At 46.8% G+C, this 21,176-nt stretch overlaps 1 protein-coding gene across 1 annotated transcript in view; it reads left to right on the top strand.

Moving 5' to 3' along the window:
* Positions 1–21,176, top strand: part of LOC142584768 (uncharacterized) — a 90,391-nt gene that overhangs the window by 47,195 nt on the left and 22,020 nt on the right. The window lies entirely within an intron of this gene.

The raw sequence follows: 21,176 nt of genomic DNA, 5'->3' as shown, positions 1-21,176 counted from the left end.
TTCATAATCAGTTTAAATTTTCGGACTCTGGCGATGTCGTGATTTCTCATGGCCTTTTTGCGAACTAATGTGCATATGTTGTGGCGAAAAGCGTGGCTGTCACCTTCTGCCCCGCTCGAGACAAAAAGCATGCCACTCACGATTACGCCATGCTAGCATCAAAATTTTTAAATCAAATGACTACCAGCAAGTCGTGAATTAAATTATGTCGCCGGCTTTGCCGTCCAACAGTGCTGAGCGGTGATAATTAACTGAAAATGACGCCAGCTGTTCACTAGTGAGCTTTGGTTTGGAGTCCGAGTCGTTTTATTCCACTAAAGTGTATTTTCTGTCCAACACCACCTGTCCAACATGTGGACTCGGCTTTTGCAACCAGTTTCCAACAGTTTCGGTAACGCTTCTCTCGTAAAATCACGGCAAGGGGCACTGCCGGTGTCACTGCACAGTTATCAAAAGTCTCTCCCATCGGGTCGTCCCGCGCAGCTGCGTCGCGAGAAAAGCGTCCTGCTCGAAACTATGCTGCACCCGCACTTCAGTTTAGTGATGAGGACTCGAGTTATGATCCCGAAGATGGCAGTAAAGCAGTTTCAAGCTCTAACGGTTACAATGTTTTGAGTCAGTATGGGACATGCACATCTGTTCACCAGTGAGTCTCCTTTACGGCCTTGAGCGGTCTCCTTCCTTGTGTACGTTTATCTGCGGATCTTTTTTCACGACCTGAGAGCTCTACAGATTATCTTCAGGGTGCATACTTTGCTTGGTTATGATGTGCTGCCATCGGCAGCAAAGAAACTTCCATTCATGGCACGAAAGCCGCCTGTAGCACATCTTGGCCGAGCACTACGGATCAGTGCAAGACAGTTTACAACGGCGGGGGATTTCTTTCTACTGTCTTCTCTGCAGAGGTGTAAAGACAATGTGCAAAAAAGCAAACGGATATGCTTGGATGCATAATCTTGTTGTTGCCCAGCTACGCCTAAAGTGATCGGTCCTGAAAGAAGTGCACGACTCCGGACGAACTGGTGAAGTACGTTCCTTGGACTTCTCATCGGACCATCCTCAGAAGATGCCGAAAAGGTAGAACTGCAAAATGTGTTACGAGGACCGCAAAGTTGAACAAACATCAGTCGTACTGGGTTAACGTGAGAAGTGCGCCTGTGCGTCACAAAATCCAGGAACTGCTTCACCGCATGGTCTGAGCGATGAACTGGTCTTAGTTGCTTTTTTGTATACGAAGAACAGCGGTGTACTGACCATTTATTTTTTCAGACACTATTCCTGGGTTATTTATCTTTCAAATGTATGTTCTGAATTTTCTTTGCTATTAATATTTCTCTAGATATTATGTTTTCTTATTATTGTTTTTATCAACGGGCAGCAAAAATGGCGCTTTCTAGAATTTTTGTTTTTTACCTAATAATTTTTTGTTTGTTTGGCAACATCTGTTTTTGGAAAGAGTATTTCATTATGCACAATATGCTGTGCTGCAATGTGTTCTGGAATATTATTTGTAGCGGTAAATAATTTTTTTCTGAGACCTATAAAAAACTACCATTTTCTCATGGTAACAAAAGAGTTAAGGGGGGACATGGCTTTGAAAATCAACTTCCTTATTTTTTCATGGATTTTGATGCAAATTGGCACAAATGTTTAGAATGTCTCCCTGATGCTTCCATAAAAGTTTCAGAGCACTATCTTGAGAACATTCTGTTGAATTTTATTGAGCAGAATTTTTCTCCCTCAAACTTTCTCGAGGGCCTGGGGAGCTTAAAGAATGCAATAGAAGGCTCGTTGAGTATTGACTGCATAGCTAAATGTGTGCTGAAGGTCATGAAAGTCTTGCTCTCTTTTTTTCACAACACAAATTTTTGGAGTGTCATTCTTTATGTTACCTGCACATCAAGCACATTTTCGAGGTAGACGAATAGCCATATAAATATTTATAAGAAGTCAAGATAAGAAAGCGAGACTGTCACGACCTTAACAGGAGCCCAAGTAACGTGACAAAAAATAAATAAATAAACGGATCAGTATATGCTAAACAGTAACAAAGAAATCAGCTCCAGAAACTGAGCAGAAAGTCAAAAATCAGTTTTGAGAAAACGTCGAGATCACAGCAAGTGTAAACTTCCGAACTCGCGAGGTGCAAAGAGCTGAGCAGACAACACCAGCGGCCGGACCAGTGGGGAACCGCGCTAGAGTCATGTGGCGGACTCCGCTGGAATCGCAGACTCCGGCACGACCTTTAATCACTTGCTTTTTGTGTGCTTGTTTCTGTATAGAGGAGATAGCTGAAGCGGCAAATTTGAAAACGGAGAAATTCGCTTTCCAACAAGACCAAGATGGTGGCGCTCGGTTGCGCCATTCCGGACATATCGTGGCTTGAAAAATGCTGTTCTTTCCCGATTTCCACGAAATTTTTTGCCACCTTGGCTGATAAAAAAAATTTTTAGAGCACTTCTGCATGGTTTACAGGGGTGATATTTCAGAATCTGATAGAAAAAGAGTTATAGAAACTGAAAATGGGATTTTCAAAAAGTCAATTTTTTGGCCATTTATTGCGATGCGATACCGCATCCTCTCTTAACAGCTAATGGCGTTCAGATCTTTTCAGCTCTCTGTTGGTCCACACATTGGTACATACATCCGTCCATTCTTAGTTATAAAGCTAGCTACCATATGCAATCTCCGCATGAAAGTTGTCTAAATGTTTTGTCAACAATTATTAGTCATAAGACACTGACACGCGCAATGAAGAATTCATGCGCTAGCATACAACCTTTGTCCGTGAAGTTCCGAGACTGAGTCCATTAAAAAAAATGTGTTTAACATTGAAATTATTTGTGCAGCACCCCTTCGAAATAGTCTCCCTTACAATCTGTACACAGCTTCCAACGCTTCTTGAGGTCTTGGAAACAGTTGGAAAACGCTTCTTTTGGCAGGGCTGTCAGCTCCTTTGTCGTGGCGTCTTGAATGGCCTCCCCACTCCCCATCCAGCGACCTATTAGGGCTCTCTTCACACAAGGAAACAGGAAAAAATCACATGGGGAGAGGTCAGGCGAGTATGGCGGATGGGGAAGTACAGTAATGCTGTGCTTGGTGAGAAATTTTGTCACGCTGAGAGCAGTGTGCAGCCTTGTGTTATTGTGGAGAAGGCTCCATTGTCCAGATGCCCATAAGTCAGGGCGACGATGTCGCAGTGCATCATGCATGTGTTGTAGCACGCGGATATAAAACTCCTGATTCACCATCTACCCTTGTGGGACGAACTCGTGGTGTATGACACCTCTGGCATCTAAAAAAACTATCAGCATCGTCTTTGTTTTGGTATTCTGTCTCCACACCCTTCTCGCCGCCGGAGAGCTTGTGGACTGCCATTCGGCGCTCTGCCTCTTTGTTTGAGGATCATATTGAAAACGCCATGTTTCGTCTTCAGCAATGGTCCTGTAGACGAATGCAGCATCCTTCTCTGCCTCGGAAAGCAAATCAGCGCTCACTGATGCCCACGTGTCCTTCTGGTCCTGTGTGAGCTTTCGTTTCCCCGAGTTCTCACGCAAAATTTGGTGGCATTGTCTTACTAATGTCGAGAGCATCTGATATCATGCGGTGTGTAATGGTGCACTCTTGCTGTATGATCTCCCTGATCTGAGCCACATTGTTTTCATCCCATGGGGTTGCAGGGCACCCCTGCTTTGTGTCGTCTTCCACCGACATTCTCCCTGAAACGAGCCTCTTGTGCCACTCAAAAACTCGCGCCCGCGATAATGTCACGTTGCCGTAAGCGTCACGAAGGAGCTCGTACGTCTGTGTGGCTGTTTTGCTAAGCTTCAGACAGAATTTTATGTTTACATGCTGTTTGAGGTGGACATTCATCTCTCCACATTCACTCACAGTAGAATGCGCAGACTAGTGACAACATATTTTTCTACATGTAGCGCCATCTAGTGGCTGCCACAGCAGTTAACATAAATACCTCAGGTTAGCCCGAAAAGATGGGGCTACACATACGCACCAACATTTGTTTTGGGGAAATATTTCTAGAGAAGAAAATAAATAAGTCTCAAAACTTTACGGACAAATGTTGTACTTCTTTTAGCCTGGCATTCCTATTACGGCAGGGCTGGGTTCTCTGTTTGACATTGTAAGCATCATATTGCTACATGCGTGTGATATTTGATGGTTTGAACGAGGTGCGTGGGCACCATCACTCGAGTAAAAAGGAGGAAGAACGAATTGGGCTCGTCCTGTGAATCTAACCGGTCAGCGCTGCGACCGCTGTTGTAAATATAACCTGTAAATAGTTGCTCATCGTACTCGTCCTTTGCATAACATTGTGGTGGAGGTGTGGGAGAGTGGCAAGTTATTCAGCAGGAAGTAAACAAGATGCTCGCCAGAGGCATTGTTGAGCCCTCATCAAGTCCTTGGGCGACGCCGGTCATGCTCGTCAAAAAGAAAGATGGCACGTGGCATTTCTGCGTTGATTACTGCCACCTAAACCGAATTACTAAAAAGGACGTTTACTCTTTACCACGAATCGACTAAGCTCTTGATTGTCTTCATGGTGCCAAATACTTTTTGTCCATCAACCTTCGATCTGGTTATAGGCAGATTTCCGTCGATGAGCAAGACCTAGAAAAGACCGCTTTCGTCACTCCAGACGGCCTCTGCCAATTCAAGGTTTTGCCATTCGGTTTGTCCAATGCCCCTGCCACGTTCGAACGGATGATCGACTCTCTGCTTCAAGGTTTGAAATGGTCAACTTGCCTTTGTTACCTCGACGACGTCCTTGTGTTCTCTCCTACATTTGAGACGCACCTTGAGTGTGTCGCAGCTATCCTTGACGTCTTCCGCAAGACTGGGCTCCAATTAAACTCATCAAAGTGCCACTTCGGGCGCCGACAGACTACAGAGCTAGGCCATCTCGTCAATGCTTCCGGAGTCCAACCACATCCGGAGAAGGTTTGAGCAGTAACGGCTTTTCCTGTACCTCAGACTGTCAAAGATGTCCGGAGTTTTGTGGGGCTCTGTTCTTATTTCCGACGGTTCATGAAAGATCTCGCAGCAATAGCTCGACCACTCACTGAACTTCTGAAAAAAGACGTGCCTTTTATGTGGGGTTCCCCTCAGGCTGCCGCATTTTCACGCCGTACCACAATTCTCACAAATCCACCAGTCTTGGCCCACTTTTACCCGTCTGCACCTACAGAGGCCCGAACCGATGCCAGTAGTTATGGGATCGGCGCCGTGGTATCGCAACGCCAACACGGAAATGACTGCGTTATAGCCTACGCTAACTGGCTCCTGACAACTGCAGAGCACAACTATTCGATTACCGAGCGCGAATGTCTTGCTCGCGTCTGGGCCGTTTCAAAGTTCCACCCATATTTATATGGCAAGCCCTTCTCGGTAATCACAGACCATCATGCTCTCTGTTGGCTTTCGTCGCTCAAGGATCCTACTGGCCGGCTCGGTCGTTGGGCCCTCCAACTACAAGAATATCCCTATATAGTGACTTACAAGTCGAGACACCCAACACCAGGACGCAGATTGCCTCTCTCGCTACCCAGTCAAAGATGCAACCTCTGCATCTGATACCGACACCTGCGCCTGTGTTCTTTCTGTTTTTCCACTGCTCCATGTCGCCGACGAGCAGCGCCGTGACCCGTCCTTGCGTATAATCATTGACCACCTGGAATCGGCACTTGCCATCAGTTCGCTTCGCTTATTCACACTTCAAGATGGCGTACTCTACCGCCGTGACGTTCACGCCGACGGCCCTGCATTACTCCTTGTGATCGCTAAACACCTTTGCTCGGCTGTTCTCTTCACGACCTCCCCACTGCCGGTCACCTGGGTGTGTCACGTATCTACGACCAGATCCGCCGACGCTTATTTTGGCCAAGGCGTGCTCGCTCCGTTCGAAGATACGTAGCTGCGTGTGAGAAATGCCAGCGACACAAGACACCATCGACGCTCCCTGCTGGGTACCTTCAACCACTCGACATTCCCACGGAACTATTCTTTCGGGTTGGTTTGGACTTACTTGGCCCTTTTCCTCTTTCTACCTCTAGGAACAGGTGGATCGCTGTGGCCACGGATTACGCCACGCGCTACGGCATCACCCGAGTGCTTCCTACAAGGTGTGCCACAGATGTCGCCGATTTTTTTCTATTCGACGTGATTTTATTACATGGAGCTCTGCGACAACTTCTCACAGACCGTGGCCGGACATTCCTATCAAAAGTTATCATGGACATCCTGCAGTCCTGTGCCACGAGGCCCAAGCTGTCCACATCATACCATCCACAAACAAATGGCCTCACGGAGCGTCTCAATCGCACTCTCACAGATGTGCTCGCAAAATACGTCTCTTCAGACCACACTGAATGGGACCTTGTTCTACCGTTTGTCACATTTGTGTGACAAACGGTATAACGGAACACTGTGTGACAGTATTCGACTGTCACACAGCTGGTCACTGTAGTTCATTCGTTTGCATCAACGCTTGACAAGAACGGACAAATAGGCATAATTTTTCTTGACTTCCGTAAGGCATTCGATAGAGTCTGTCATGATAAATTAATCCTAAAACTTGAAAATGCAGGAATTCCTCAGATGTTTATCTCTTGGATTTCTGCTTATTTGTCTAACCGGAAACAATTCGTTGAGATAAATGGCGAAAAATCGGGCTGCCTTCTGGTCACATCGGGTGTTCCCCAGGGCAGTGTGCTCGGTCCTCTTCTTTTTGTTCTATATATTAATGATATTGTTAACACGGTTGAAGGTGGTGTACAGATTCGATTATTTGCCGATGACTGTGTGCTCTTTAAAGATATTGTTTCTCTCCATGATCAAACTAGTTTATGTTGTAGTTTAAATAATATTCTTGCATGGTGTGGGTGCTGGGGAATGACACTAAACACAGATAAAAGCGTACTACTGCGAATGACACATAAGAAATCACCCCTGCTTTATACATATAAGTTAGGTCCATCACCTCTTCATGAAGTCACTAGCTATAAATACCTAGGAGGGATCCTTAACAATTCACTATCATGGAATGATCACATAACTAACACTTGCGCTTCAGCCTTCAGAAAACTATGCCTGCTGAGACACAAACTTAGGAAAGCCCCACCTAACGTTAAAATGCTATGCTACATCTCCCTAACTAGACCTAAGCTCGAATATGCTTGCATAGTTTGGGATCCATACACAAAAACTAATATCAGTAGTCTTGAGAGAATTCAAAGAAAAGCAGTCAGATTTATATTTAACAAATTTTCCAGATGTGATTCCCCCACCGAACTTACGGAAATTAACAACCTTGAACCACTCGAACTTAAAAGAAAAAAACAGAGACTTGAATTCCTTAAACTACTTCACACTAACAATTTATCCCTTGACCCATCTGAACATTTATCGCAGTTATCGACCAGAACTACACACCACCGCAGACATGATGCATTAACCCCTTACTTTGCAAGAACAAACACATATAAGTTTTCTTTTTTTCCTCGAACTGTAACCGAATGGAATTGTATATATTGAATCCACTTCCTAATCTTGTCTTTCATTGTTCTGTTTGTTTTGTGAATCTGATTTTCTTTGTATGTACCATATGTCGCCCTCCCTGCTTGGACCACGTGTCTGCAGTATTCAATAAATAAATAAATAAATAAATAAAATTCCTCACACCACGACACAGCCGGTTATTCCCCATTTTTCCTTCTGTTCGACCGAGAACCAGCACTGCCCCTCGACACAACTCTTCCTGTTCACGCGGCACCGACCAGTGAATATGTACTTGACACCGTCCCCTGCTGTGCCCACGCAATGAAAATTGCCCGTGACCGACTTCTGATATCCCAAGAGAGTCAAAGGCGTTTGTACGACTGGCGACACCGAGATGTGCACTTCCCGCCTGGTTCTTTGGTGCTTCATGGTCTCTGTCACGTCAGGTCGGCCTGTCAGAAAAACTGCTGTCTTGTTACACAGTCCCATACCGAGTGCTTCGTGCTGTGACTCCTGTCACCTATGAGATTGTCCCTGATGCCCCATCTGTTTCCCAGTCCAGTGATATCGTGCATGTTACGCGCTACAATGGACCATAATAATGCAGTGCAAAAGGTGCGTTATTTTCGAAGTTCATTTTTTCCAAAGTTGGGGCTGTTGTATGTTGTGAAATAGATAAACTTCGCCTATCACTGTCTGCTGTTTTAAATTAGTAATGGGAACCTAGAAGTGATTACAGAAATGGTACAAACATACTAGCAGCATTCTACTGTTTGCCATTTTCCGTGTGCTGGCTGTTCACCTATGGCAGTTCCCCCACCCAACGGCAAGATTTTCACATTGGCGAGAAAATGGGTTCGAGGGATATTCCGGCAGCTGGCCTGAACAAGATGGTGCTGCTTCCATTACAAGCGTAGACTCATATGTGTTTTCCACACAAAATGATGGCCAATAAAAAAACATGATGCCCCAATTTTAGCTTTCATGGCAAGCAGAAACCACTGTCAAACGTCTAGCATAAATGGGAGCTGCAATACGAAGCAAGTTCAACTTGGAGTCCACGTCCAGCCACTGCTGCCCTGTGGGACAGCTCAACAGCCTTGTGCACTTTGCAGCCTAGATGCCACGCATAGCAGCCTAACTTCTTTTTGTGCTAATTGATACAAAAGGAATTTAAAGTCTTCTCAACACGATTGCATTTGCAGTCATCAGCGGTTCTTGAAGTGGCGTTCGCAAAGGCTTTGAAGTGGAGTGGGCCAGGCATGGCAACAGCCCTGGCACAGAGACAACGGTGGCGGCCACGAGCCACATGCATGGCTGTTCCGAAAAGTTGTTAGCCAAAAATATATTGTGCCGTGCTCTGTCGTGGAAAGCTTGCCGCTCCTTCGTTGCGTAAGAGAAAGTGCATTTCGAAGAAGTCTACTTAGTTGTGCAATAATGAATAGCAGATTTCAAACCGAATATTGAATCGAATTAAGGAAAATAAAGCAGAACATCGAATATTAGACAAATTTTCCACAAAATTTAATGCCTACAAATTTCAGGCAAGACATTACGGTGCTGCACGTGCTCGGGAGTCTCCTAGCATTGCATAACAAAAGCACGGCAAGCTATCAGTAACCTAAGTACGCAGAAGTCAAGATATACAATAACAATAAAGTCTACTCTTACTAAAGGGAACACCAAATTATTACGCCAGCACTGATTACAGCTCAGTTCTAGTACAGTTAAAGCTCGATATAATGAAGTAGGTAAAAGTGGCAATTTGCTTCGTTATATCGAAATATTGTTGTATAGAAATTCGACCTTTTATACAAATAAGTAGTCGCTGATCGAGTTTTCTTACACGAAATGGGCTGCAGAATTTTCAGGATTTTTGGGCAGTTGAAAAAAAGCAAACTTGAATGAGAAATCTACCAAAAAATAAAGCATGACTGAACCTTTTTCTCATTATTTGAATAGAGAAATCACACATAACTTGCGCACAATTTCTTTGATTGGTTCTAGACCTCGCACTAATTACGGCACCCAGACTACAGATCACCAAATAATTTTATGCAACACATATCCAACATTAATTCCTTGTGCCCAGGAGAGTGTCAACATTAATCAATTCAAGAAGAAAATGAGCCATCTTTTGAACACCCCCGTGAGAAATTTTGTTATGCATACCTTCTGCATTTCATTGTTATTCCTACTGCTCTGTGCGAATGTGTTTTTTCCTTCCTACACCCCTTACTATCACTCATTGTTGATGACTTCTTCAGTATTATTTTCTGCCTGACCAGCACTTGTATAATTGCTTATGTTGAATTCCTGTCTCGCTGGGTTTGATGTACCACTGTTCTCACTGATATGTTACTCCGCACCATCTGCACCGATGTGTAATGTGGGTATTAGGCCTCATCAGGAGACGTCTTAATCTCCTTTAGCCTCTCCCCGCGGACACCATGTATTGTTGTCCGAAATATATAAATAAAATAAAAAATTAATTTTTATGAATTTGGGAGTTTACGAATGATACGGTTTCATGCCACATCAACATCTTCACATTGGCGGTACGAATTAAACAAAGTGAGCCACGCTTTCGCGTGCACTCCATCCCAGCGGCTGATAGTGTTGCCCGCGCTGGGACGAGGCTATCGTGAAAAGCACCAGCAGCGGGGAGCGAATGCTTTGTCTGCCTCTCGCCCGAACGGGTCGCCGAAAAAAAAGATTACGCAACCTTCAATACTAAACGCGCGGTAAGATAGCTTACATGATGCCATGCTGTCTTAGCACGCCCACTCGTTGTACATTGTACATGCGGCAGGTGTCCTCTAAAGCAGGGTGTGCGGCTTCGTATTGACGCAACTATATTTGGCAGAACCATTATTCAGCGGGTATGCGCCAGTGGGGACGACGCTGAAGTAGCGCGTGTTTTTAGGTGAAGCGGGGGAAACGAAGAAGACGTTGTTGTTGTTCCCTTGGACGACTGATAAAGTGCGTTTCTTGGCGGTGCTGCTACGCATACTCGTCGATCCCACGTCGTTACACTGGTGGAGGTGCGGGGTATTCTTCATGCTTGGCACCCCTTCGCGGAGCCGACGATCGAGCCCGGAATCACCATCGCGCATCGAAACACCGGTCCACCGCTTCAGTCGTCGCCTGCTAGGCTTAGCGCCCGAGTCCAGTCCGCTGCAAGAAACTTCGAGAAATCGTTTGCCTCCTACAAATAACATGGCCACCGCAGCTCCATCGCAAGTAACGCTACAGAATCCTATGGTCCCGGAGAGCTTTCATGGTGATGCCTTTGAAGACGTCCAAGATTGGCTAGACCAGTTCGAGCGCGTCGCCCAGTATAACCATAAGACCAGCTCGGCGGACAAACTCTCGAGTGTCTATTTCTATTTGAAGGACAATGCTCGTACGTGGTACGTAAACCGGGAGAGGAGCTTTGCCACGTGGGACGACTTCCGCGCACAGCTGCTGGATACCTTTTCAAGCATCGACAGGAGGGAAAACGCGCAGCGTCTCCTTGAAATCCGCGTTCAAAAGCCCAATGAGAGTGTTGCTATGTTCTCAGAAGACATGGCCCGTCTTTTCCGTAGGGCAGACCCAGACATGCCAGAGGAAAGAAAGCTGCGATATCTCCTGCAAGGAGTGAAGGAGCAACTGTTTGCCGGCCTTGTGAGAAATCCACCGACAACAGTGGCACAGTTCACAAAAGAGGCTACAGCCATTGAACGGGCCCTGCATCAACGATACCACCAGCATGACATGGGCAACTCGACGGCGAACACTTCCGTACTGGCTGCGAGTAACGACATGTCTCTGCGTGAAGTTGTCCGCGAAGTGGTGCGAGAAGAGCTTCGGCAGCTCGGCTTTGTGGTTGCGCCTACGGAACCGACGCCAGCGTTATCTTTTGTTGCTGATGTCGTCCGGGAAGAAGTCCGGCAAGCTTTTTCAGCGCCAGACTGTGGCAACGTTCCGCGGCGCCTCACTTATGCGGAAGCTGTCCGCCGTCCACTCAACGCGACTTCAACGCCGTTGACACCCATAACTACAACACCACCTACGCCACAAATAGAGCCGACATCGTCACCCTCGTCGACTCTACCGACCCCGCCGATCATGCCAGCACAAACAACGCCGTATTTTCGACATGCGCACGCCACCCCTTGGCTCCATGGAGAGTTACCGCCGAACTACCAGCGCCGGAAAACCGATTTGTGGCGCACCGTCGACCGTCGACCAGTGTGCTACCATTGTGGTGAAGCTGGACACGTCTATAGAGTTTGCCGCAAATGGAACAACTATCGCGCCGCTCAACAACCAAGCTTTCCTGCCAACTATGCTTATTCTCCGTACGACGGTCGACGCGCTTACAACGACGCTCCGACGACGATGCCCCGACCACGTTCTCCTTCTCCATCTCCGGCGCGCTACAATTCGCCGACTCGTCGCAGTTTTGCCGACGTCACTAGGGGCAGATCGCCTAGCCCTCGACGGGGAAACTAGCCGCAGCGACCTCCGGGGGTGAGGTTGCCAATACTCTAACTGCTCCACATCCCCCGTTATCGACGAACGACGACGTGAAGACTACATTGACGAAAAAGACGCCCAGCACAACGACGAATACGACGAATAGAAGTACGAAAGACGTAACTGACATCGTCAGCGCCGAGCTCATCGTTTGCATTGACGGTCACGAAATAGCCGCTCTGGTTGACACTGGCTCCCATTTTTCAATCCTTAACTTACAGGTCGCTGACAAACTGAGGAAGGTGAAGACACCATGGCACGGGCCCAACATAAGAACCGCCGGAGGTCAGTTGATGACACCTGTCGGGAAATGCACGGCCCGACTCTTAATCGCCGGTTCAACCTTCGTCGTCACCCTCGTCATCCTTACCGAGTGTTGTAAAGAACTTATACTGGGCATGGATTTTCTACGGGAGTACGGCGCCGTGATTAACATCCGTGACAGAAGCGTCACTTTTGCTACGAGTTCGGATCATGTCACCCATGAGAAGCCACAACAACCTCGCTTACGTATTGCCGCGGACGACGTCATACTTTTGCCGCGGAGTTGCTCCCTCGTACAGGTGCGCTGTGACAGCCTGCAAAGTGGGACTGGAGTAGCTGAACACATCAGTGCGCTAGCACTGAATTGCGGTGTGTTCATTGCCAGAGCACTTATCAATGTAATCGACGGAAGCGCCGAACTCTTGCTGACAAATTTTAGTAGGGAGCGCCGACACATCGTTAGAGGCACTGCTGTCGCCTATTTCGACGAAGTGACAGAAATACAAGACTGCCACTTAGCGCAGGAGTCGGCCTCTACAGTCCACACAGCTGCACCTATTGTAGACGTTAATCCGACGTTAACGGCCGTTGAGCGGAATCGTCTGCTTGAGCTCATCAAGCAGTACCAGGGCTGTTTCTCCTCTGCGTCACGAGTTGGTCAAACGCCCCTTACGAAACACCGCATCATTACTGATGTCGACGCCAGACCCATCCGACAAAACCCTTATCGTGTGGCCCCAAAGGAACGCGAAGCGATACAAAAACAAGTGAAGACGATGCTAGAAGATGGCGTTATTCGACCATCTAATAGTCCGTGGGCATCACCTGTAGTTTTAGTGAAGAAGAAGGACGGTAGCCTGCGCTTCTGCGTCGACTATCGGAAGCTCAATCAGGTCACAAAGAAGGACGTTTATCCGCTGCCGCGTATTGATGATTCCTTGGATAGGTTGCGAAACTCGTGCTACTTTTCCTCAATGGACTTGAAAAGCGGTTATTGGCAGATCGAAGTGGATGAGAGAGACCGTGAGAAAACAGCCTTTGTGACGCCTGACGGACTTTATGAATTTCAGGTACTTCCTTTCGGTTTGTGTTCGGCGCCAGCAACATTTCAGCGTCTAATGGACACTGTGCTCTCCGGACTCAAATGGCAAACATGCCTGGTGTACTTGGATGACGTGATTGTCTTTTCCGCAACGTTCGACGAACACTTACGAAGGCTGAAAACTGTTTTTGAAGCGATACGCTCTGCCGGTCTTACTTTGAAGCCTGAGAAGTGCCATTTTGGTTTTCAAGAGCTCCAGTTCCTCGGTCACGTCGTCAGTAGCCAAGGAGTCCGACCTGATCCGGATAAAATTGCCGCCGTCGCTAATTTCCCGATTCCATCAGACAAAAAAGCCGTGCGACGTTTTCTGGGACTCTGTGCATATTACCGGCGATTTATTGCTAATTTCTCGCGTATCGCATGGCCGTTAACACAGCTCACCCGAGACGATATGCCTTTTACTTGGGGCGAAGACCAGCAGCGAGCATTCCACGAGCTCCGGCAACGCATGCAATCGCCTCCCGTATTAGCACACTTCGATGAGGAAGCCCCGACGATATTGCATACAGACGCTAGTAATGTCGGTCTAGGGGCGGTGCTAGTACAATGGCAGGGCGACAGCGAAAAGGTGATTGCTTACGCCAGTAGGACACTATCCCGAGCCGAAGCTAACTCCTCCACCACTGAAAAAGAATGCCTCGCAATGGTATGGGCAGTTCTGAAATTTCGTCCGTATTTGTATGGTCGGTCTTTCACCGTCGTTAGTGACCACCATTCCCTCTGCTGGCTCATTAATTTGAAAGATCCTTCCGGCCGGCTCGCACGCTGGAGTCTTCGACTCCAAGAGTTCGACTTTGTTGTTACATACAAGTCGGGAAAACGGCACGCAGACGCCGACTGCCTTTCTCGGTCTCCTGTTGAGCCGGCAGCACAAGACGATGACGACACGGTTTTTCTGGGACTCGTGGATACTGCCGATCTTTCACGCCAGCAACGGGATGACATTGAATTGCTGCCGCTTATTGATTACCTCGAAGGACGAACCAACCGCGTGCCGAGGCTCTTTGCAAGAGGGGTGGCATCATACTGCTTGCGTCGCAACGTCCTCTACAAGAAGAACTTCTCGCCTAGCGGCAGCAACTACTTACTTGTTGTTCCATCACCGCTTCGACGTGAAATCTTAAACGCCTGCCACAACGAGCCGACTGCTGGGCACTTGGGCTACACTCGCACATTGGCACGGATTCGGCAGAAGTACTACTGGCCGAGACTTACTGCGGTCGTTAAACGCTACGTTCAGACATGTCTGGATTGCCAATGTCGTAAACCGCCATCCGTCAAACCAGCCGGCTTACTGCACCCTGTTGACGTACCGGCCACACCATTTGCACAAGTAGGCATGGACTTTCTGGGCCCCTTCCCGACGTCTACTACTGGTAATAGGTGGATAATCGTTGCCACGGATTATCTCACTAGATATGCCGAGACAAGTGCCCTGCAACGGGCAACAGCAGATGAAGCGGCACGATTTTTTCTGGAATCCATCGTTTTAAGGCATGGCGCTCCCGCAGTAGTCGTCACGGACAGAGGTACTGCGTTCATGGCCCAGTTTTTAGATATCGTTCTACGTCTAAGTGGTACCGCCCACCGAAAGACAACAGCGTATCACCCTCAAACAAACGGACTGACAGAACGACTCAATAGGACATTGGCTGATATGATAAGCATGTACGTAGATGTAGAGCATAGGAACTGGGACGAGGTTTTACCTTATGTCACCTTCGCGTACAATACGGCTCGTCAAGAGACCACTCGCAAGACGCCCTTCAGTCTCGTATACGGCCGTGAGGTTACAACAACATTAGATGCAATGCTCCCTCATGAATTTGACGACAACGAGACGGGTGCTGAAGAGATAACACACCGAGCAGAGGCAGCTAGGCAGCTTGCGCGTCTGCGAATCCACGAACAGCAGGACATTGACGCCAGGCGCTACAATCTTCGGCACAAAGCCGTAACATACAACATCGGCGACAAAGTGTGGGTCTGGACACCTATTCGACAGCGTGGGCTCTCTGAAAAGCTCCTACGTAAATACTTCGGGCCCTACATAGTTCTCCGACGCATCAGTGACGTCAACTACGAAGTCGTTCCTGACAGCTCGCACTGTTCAAAGCGCCGACGGCATTTACCCGAGGTCGTTCACGTGCTGCGTATGAAGCCGTACTATGAGGACTGCCAAGACTGCGCAGTTCTTTACCGCTGCCTTCCAAGCCTCTATCATCGGGACGATGATCTTTTCTAAAGGGGGAGCAAATGACGCAACTATATTTGGCAGAACCATTATTCAGCGGGTATGCGCCAGTGGGGACGACGCTGAAGTAGCGCGTGTTTTTAGGTGAAGCGGGGGAAACGAAGAAGACGTTGTTGTTGTTCCCTTGGACGACTGATAAAGTGCGTTTCTTGGCGGTGCTGCTACGCATACTCGTCGATCCCACGTCGTTACAGTATGTGCTAAGCTGTTACAGCCATGTGCAGCCGCGGCCGAGACGCACGTCAGCTTACCCCCTCCCCCCCCCTCCGTGCGCATGCACTTGATCGCGTTACCGCGAGCGAGCTCCCCTCCCCCCTCTTTCTGTTTGCTGGTGCGGGGAGGCGGCACTCGTGCACGAAGCCACCATCTTTCTTTCCAACCCTCGCACACTTTCACTCACACCTGAAGCACAAAGTTTGTGGGGTACGAGAGGATCTGATCGCACTTGGACTTTATACGGAACATGATGCGGCTTCACTTCGGCGGTCGCCTTTGTCGCACTGAGAGGTGCGTTTGCAAGCAGTCACTTGTAGTTCAGTCAATTGACCATCTGCATCTGCCGAAGTTTCCATTTATCGTCTCAGCATTCCTTTGCTGTGGAAGCGAAATTTCCTTATATTGAAATCTCATACAAACACTTTGCTATATTTAGTTTCTAATTACATGGTGTTCTATAGACAAGAAGTTATGAAAAGTTAAGTACTTCGTTATATCAAGGATTTCGTTGTATTGAAGTTCATTGTACTGAGGTTTGACTGTGTGTGAAGATCTGGAACATATTTCTTTTATTCATATAATTTTTGCTGACTAGAATCAAGTAGATTAGAACCCCATTCATACGTTTTGTAAAAAACCGGAAGGAAAAACGTGCTAACCAGGAAAACTTACAATCCAAAGTAACTAAAAAAAAACTTGACAGACTCAACTATCGTTGACGTCTACGTATTGTGAAATGTCGTGCGGATCGTTGTGGCAGGAGATGCCAGCGCGCCGCATCAAGCTGGCGGTGCTGCCGCAGCTCGAGATGCATTTTGTTGTTTTCCTATTGCGGGACCTGCCTCTGCACGACGGATGGATGCACAATGACCAAAAAAGCAACTAAGGTGCATGAAACTGGTGCAAGAATGCAAAAAACTACATCAAAATGTAAAGCAAATGTGTCCCCACAGGCAAAGGACTACATCTCAGGCGGGTTTTAGGTGCTCAAAATAAATATTTATATGTTTACAACAAATGTAACTTTGAGCTCCGCTTTCTCAGGTTTCATTTTTTGTGCAGCTGCTTTCAGTCATCCCAGTACCATTTTACAATGAATGAAGACAAAATCATTTTGTCTTTCGCACTTTTATTTTTGATACATTGATGAGTGCAATAAAGCTGTCCATCTTTAACTGCACCTCATAAAAAAAATTATAATGGGTTTTTTGCAAAAGTTGTTAGTAAGACAATATGCAAAGGAAAGCTGAAAAAATATTTTTATGCTCGTTTTGGCATTTAAAAAAATAAACGAATAGCTTTATTGCACAGAATGAGCCTTTGTGAACATGCGGATGTGAAAATCAGGGCAAACTTATGTGTAATTAATGAATTAATTTGGGGATGACCATTAGGGGCTGTTAATTGTCGTAACTCAAGAACTATAATAGATAGCACAAAACTAATTTCAGTTATCATATCAGCATAACAAATCACAGCTGCATGCCAAATTTCACCAATTTATTCCCATAAATAAAAGAAAAGGTTTCATTGCCACGTTTTCCCTTAAGAGGGTGACGGGAAACCGAAACGATACGAGCTGGTGGGTGACGCCGGATGCCACCGAAGCAAAATGTGATGAGCACATTGTGCTGCCTGCTGCAAGGAACGGCAGTGCATTGGATTATCACCTACTAAAAGCGTGCACTGTGCTACCAATGGCGCTATGCACCACGCGCTGTAAAACGGACAGGTGAAGATGCTTATCGAAGTAGGCTTGGTGGCAATAGCTGTGAATGCGGTGTGCAATGACCCGGGAGGAGATTTGCTGCTACCGGAATAAGAAACTGTGCGTGCCGTCATTTTCACGTGAGACGGGCGGCTACACACTATTCTCGATCACGCTCGCCTCGTGCCTTTTCTTGTTCACATGGGTTCTAGCGGCTGGAAAAAACGTATACGATCGCAGTCTGCAGCCGAGAAGGACAGCACGTTTCGGTTATTGCTTATTAAAAGCGTGTGCTACGCTTCTGACGTCACCACGCACTGTAAAACAGATAAGTGAAGATGCTTATCGCAGTAGGATTGGTGGTAACAGTGGGGAAGGACGCGTGCGACGACCTCGGAGAAGATTTGCTGGAACCAAAATGAGAAACTGAGTGCACACTGACATTTTCAGGTGAGACGGGCGGGCGAGTATTGCGGTGAAACTGCCACGGCGGGCAGCTATATACTGCTATCGATCGTGCATGCCTTGCACATTTCCTTGTTTACACGAGATCTAGCGGCCAGAAAACATATCTTACGATCGCAGTTTGGCGATGTACTGGACGTTGTCGCCGGAAAATCGTGTTTATCGGGAACGTATGAACTGGTGAAAAATGAGCGCAACTCCAATTGGTCATTTCTTTTGTTCTCAATAGCAAACATTGGTGCCGGGAAAACATAAGTCACAGTAACACATCAACGAGGTTCTGCTGTACTCTTTTCCTCTCTGAAACTAATGAATTAGTGACGTTCCATAGTACTGAATAGCAATGAGGTTCTCTGCTTAATAGTCGACCTGTGTTTTATGGCAATCTTTTATTTGTTTTGCTTTCCTGTTTTTCTCCAAAATGCAGAAGGGCTACTATCCCAACCTTACAGCAGGAGGGTTATCGCAAGGCCAATCTGGGCGATGGACGACAGAACCGCATGTCACATGCTCTGTGTGTAGCTGGGGCCGACAGTAAAGATCAGGCGCCCTCCACGCTGTTTCATTAGATACTCTTAACATGTGGGGTATTCCGCTACATGAGGGCAGGCCAAGGAGCATAGCGGGTGTGTGGGGCTGTTAACATGAGTGGCCTGTACGATGCAGGCCAGAAACCGTTACCGGAAACGCACAGAAAACTGCCACATCCAGCGCACTGCCAATGCTCGCATCACCACAGCATGGTACTTTGTGCATGCCCCAACTAGACAAAATTTTGTCAGTTGTAGCTGGTAGCTTGTTGTTGCTGGGTCCATTAAAGTATGAATTTCTTACAGGAATAATACATAACAATGTTTTTGCACAGGCCATGCTGCTTTTCTTTTGTAAGCTGAGAACTACTTGCCGATTGGCTCGACATCATTTGGTCACTGTGGCTCAACTTGCTTGTCACTGCTCTTGCTCAACTTCTACAACCTGTGAGGTGTACAAGTGCTGCACTGTGTTTGTGCAACATTGATGCTTAATGTGCAGCCAAAATGAAGAGGCCTGTTGTCATGGCTTTGTTATTGGGCATGCAAACAATTCATTCATCCATTGAACTATTACAGTAGATACCATTAATTTCATTCCAGTTCATTTCATTTTTTGGTTAACCCTTTGAGGGTCGAATTATTTTGAAAAAAACTTTCCCAGGTGGTCAAATTACTTTATTGCGAATCTTGAATGTACAAAATGTATAAAGTCGGGAATAAATAGTAAAAAATAATTAAGAACAGTATTTTGGTGTCGGCATCACTCAGAACTGCAATATGTTTAGTAGTATTTCCGAGCGTGGTACTCCTTGAAACACAGGTCTACGTACAGCGCCTTATCGCAGTCTGGACACCTAAAATGCGTGTCTGTTCTATTGGAGCGAGGAGTTGTGCTCGTGCACACATGACATCTCTGCGTGCTGCTGCCTTGGGCAGAGGTCTGAGGCACCCTCTCGCGTAAGCGCGTTGCCGCGGAGAGCGAGAATACCTCGTGAGCGGTGGTGATAAACAAGCTAAGAGCAGTGCCAATCAAGATAGAAATCAACTTCCGCCGCCCCTGCGAGAGTGTGGAGACAAAGAGAAAAACCACGTTTCGTGCGCCTCCATTGCGATCACGCAGCAGAACCGAAAGCGCGAAAGCGCGTTGCCACTGAGAGCGAGAATACCTCGTAAACGGCGCTGATAAGCAAGCTAAGAGCAGCATCAATCAATATAGAAATCAACTTCCACCGCCCTGCAAGAGAGTGCTGACAAAGAAAAAAATGTTTTGCGCGCCTCCGTTGCGATCACGCGGCGAAACCGAAACTGCCAAAGGGGAGTTGCCGCAGTCTGAGCGACGCACTGAAGCTAGCAATCAGTTTTGTTTATCTCCCCAAAAGGTAGCACCAATTTCAAACGCATCTTGGAAGTGCTAAGAGGTGGCAGCACCTCCTGGTGAGCACGCATCGTCATTATGGCGCGAAATTTCAAACGGAGGGTCGGAACCGTACCCGTACGGCAAAGACCTTGCGGGACAGAAAACCGCCGCCGTACATGTACGGCAAAAACTTTCAAAGGGTTAACTTGATCTTGACCAGAGGTCCTGGCCAGTGCCATGTGTCTCTGTGGGCCCAAACCTTTGTTTTCAATCCTAAAATTTGCCTTCACCCGATAATTCACGAAGGGGAAGTGGACACGAAAGAGTGGCTGGTTTCACTTCATACCACTGTGTAAAGATATCTTCGACACAACATGAAACCGTATCATTTGTGGCCAGCTCTGAAATTCAATGAAATAAGTCATGCATGCACCTATGGTGACTCCACTAGTGACCACTCCAGAGTCAGTGTCTGTCTTGGCGTAGCTTAGTAGACAGTAAACGCATTAAATGCATGTTGTCTCCCGTCTAGACCGTCTATTTTTGTCTTACCTGAGGAAGATCTTCAAGCAATAACGGTAGCTCACAATGTTTCACAATGGTAGCTACAATGTTTACCCGATTCTAATGTGCAGCATTATTTGTTTCCAAGAAAATTGGGCTGAAAATTGCCCACACACTGGAATCAGATACGAAACCAAAACCGCTTTTGCAGTGTTTGTATGCTTTACCGATAACACAGCTGTACTGCAGCGAAACTGATTTTAAAGAGTCGTGCAGTGAAGCTGACTTTAGGAAATCTGCCATCATTGTGCACCACATATTAGATTCTTGCCCATTTTTGTTACTAAAAGACTGGAGGCACATTACATTTCTAATTTAGACACATAGAAAGTGGCCATGTGTTTGATTCGGGGTCGTGTTAGAATCGAGGAAATATAATCAGTGGTGTGTTTTGGCATTGTTGTTTTTTCTGTGTCTTGTTTAATTTGGCCTGCCAGATAATTTGATCAATTTGGTTGGTCCCTTCAGGGTCAAATTAATGGAACTTGGTTGTAAGTGTTTGCCTATAAATAATGGTTGAGCTGTAAATAAGGTTTTTGTAAGGTCCTGTAAAACTGGCCAAACTGTATTTTCTTTCACGTTTAAATGCCATGTGATCAACTTCTTTGCTGTTATTGTTATTTGGTCTACTGCATCTTATCACTTACTAATGAAACAGGCTACATCATGGGAGC

The sequence above is a fragment of the Dermacentor variabilis genome, chromosome 6 (genome assembly GCF_050947875.1).
Source record: "Dermacentor variabilis isolate Ectoservices chromosome 6, ASM5094787v1, whole genome shotgun sequence".
NCBI lineage: Eukaryota > Metazoa > Arthropoda > Arachnida > Ixodida > Ixodidae > Dermacentor > Dermacentor variabilis.
This window is presented reverse-complemented; position numbering and strand designations above follow the sequence as displayed.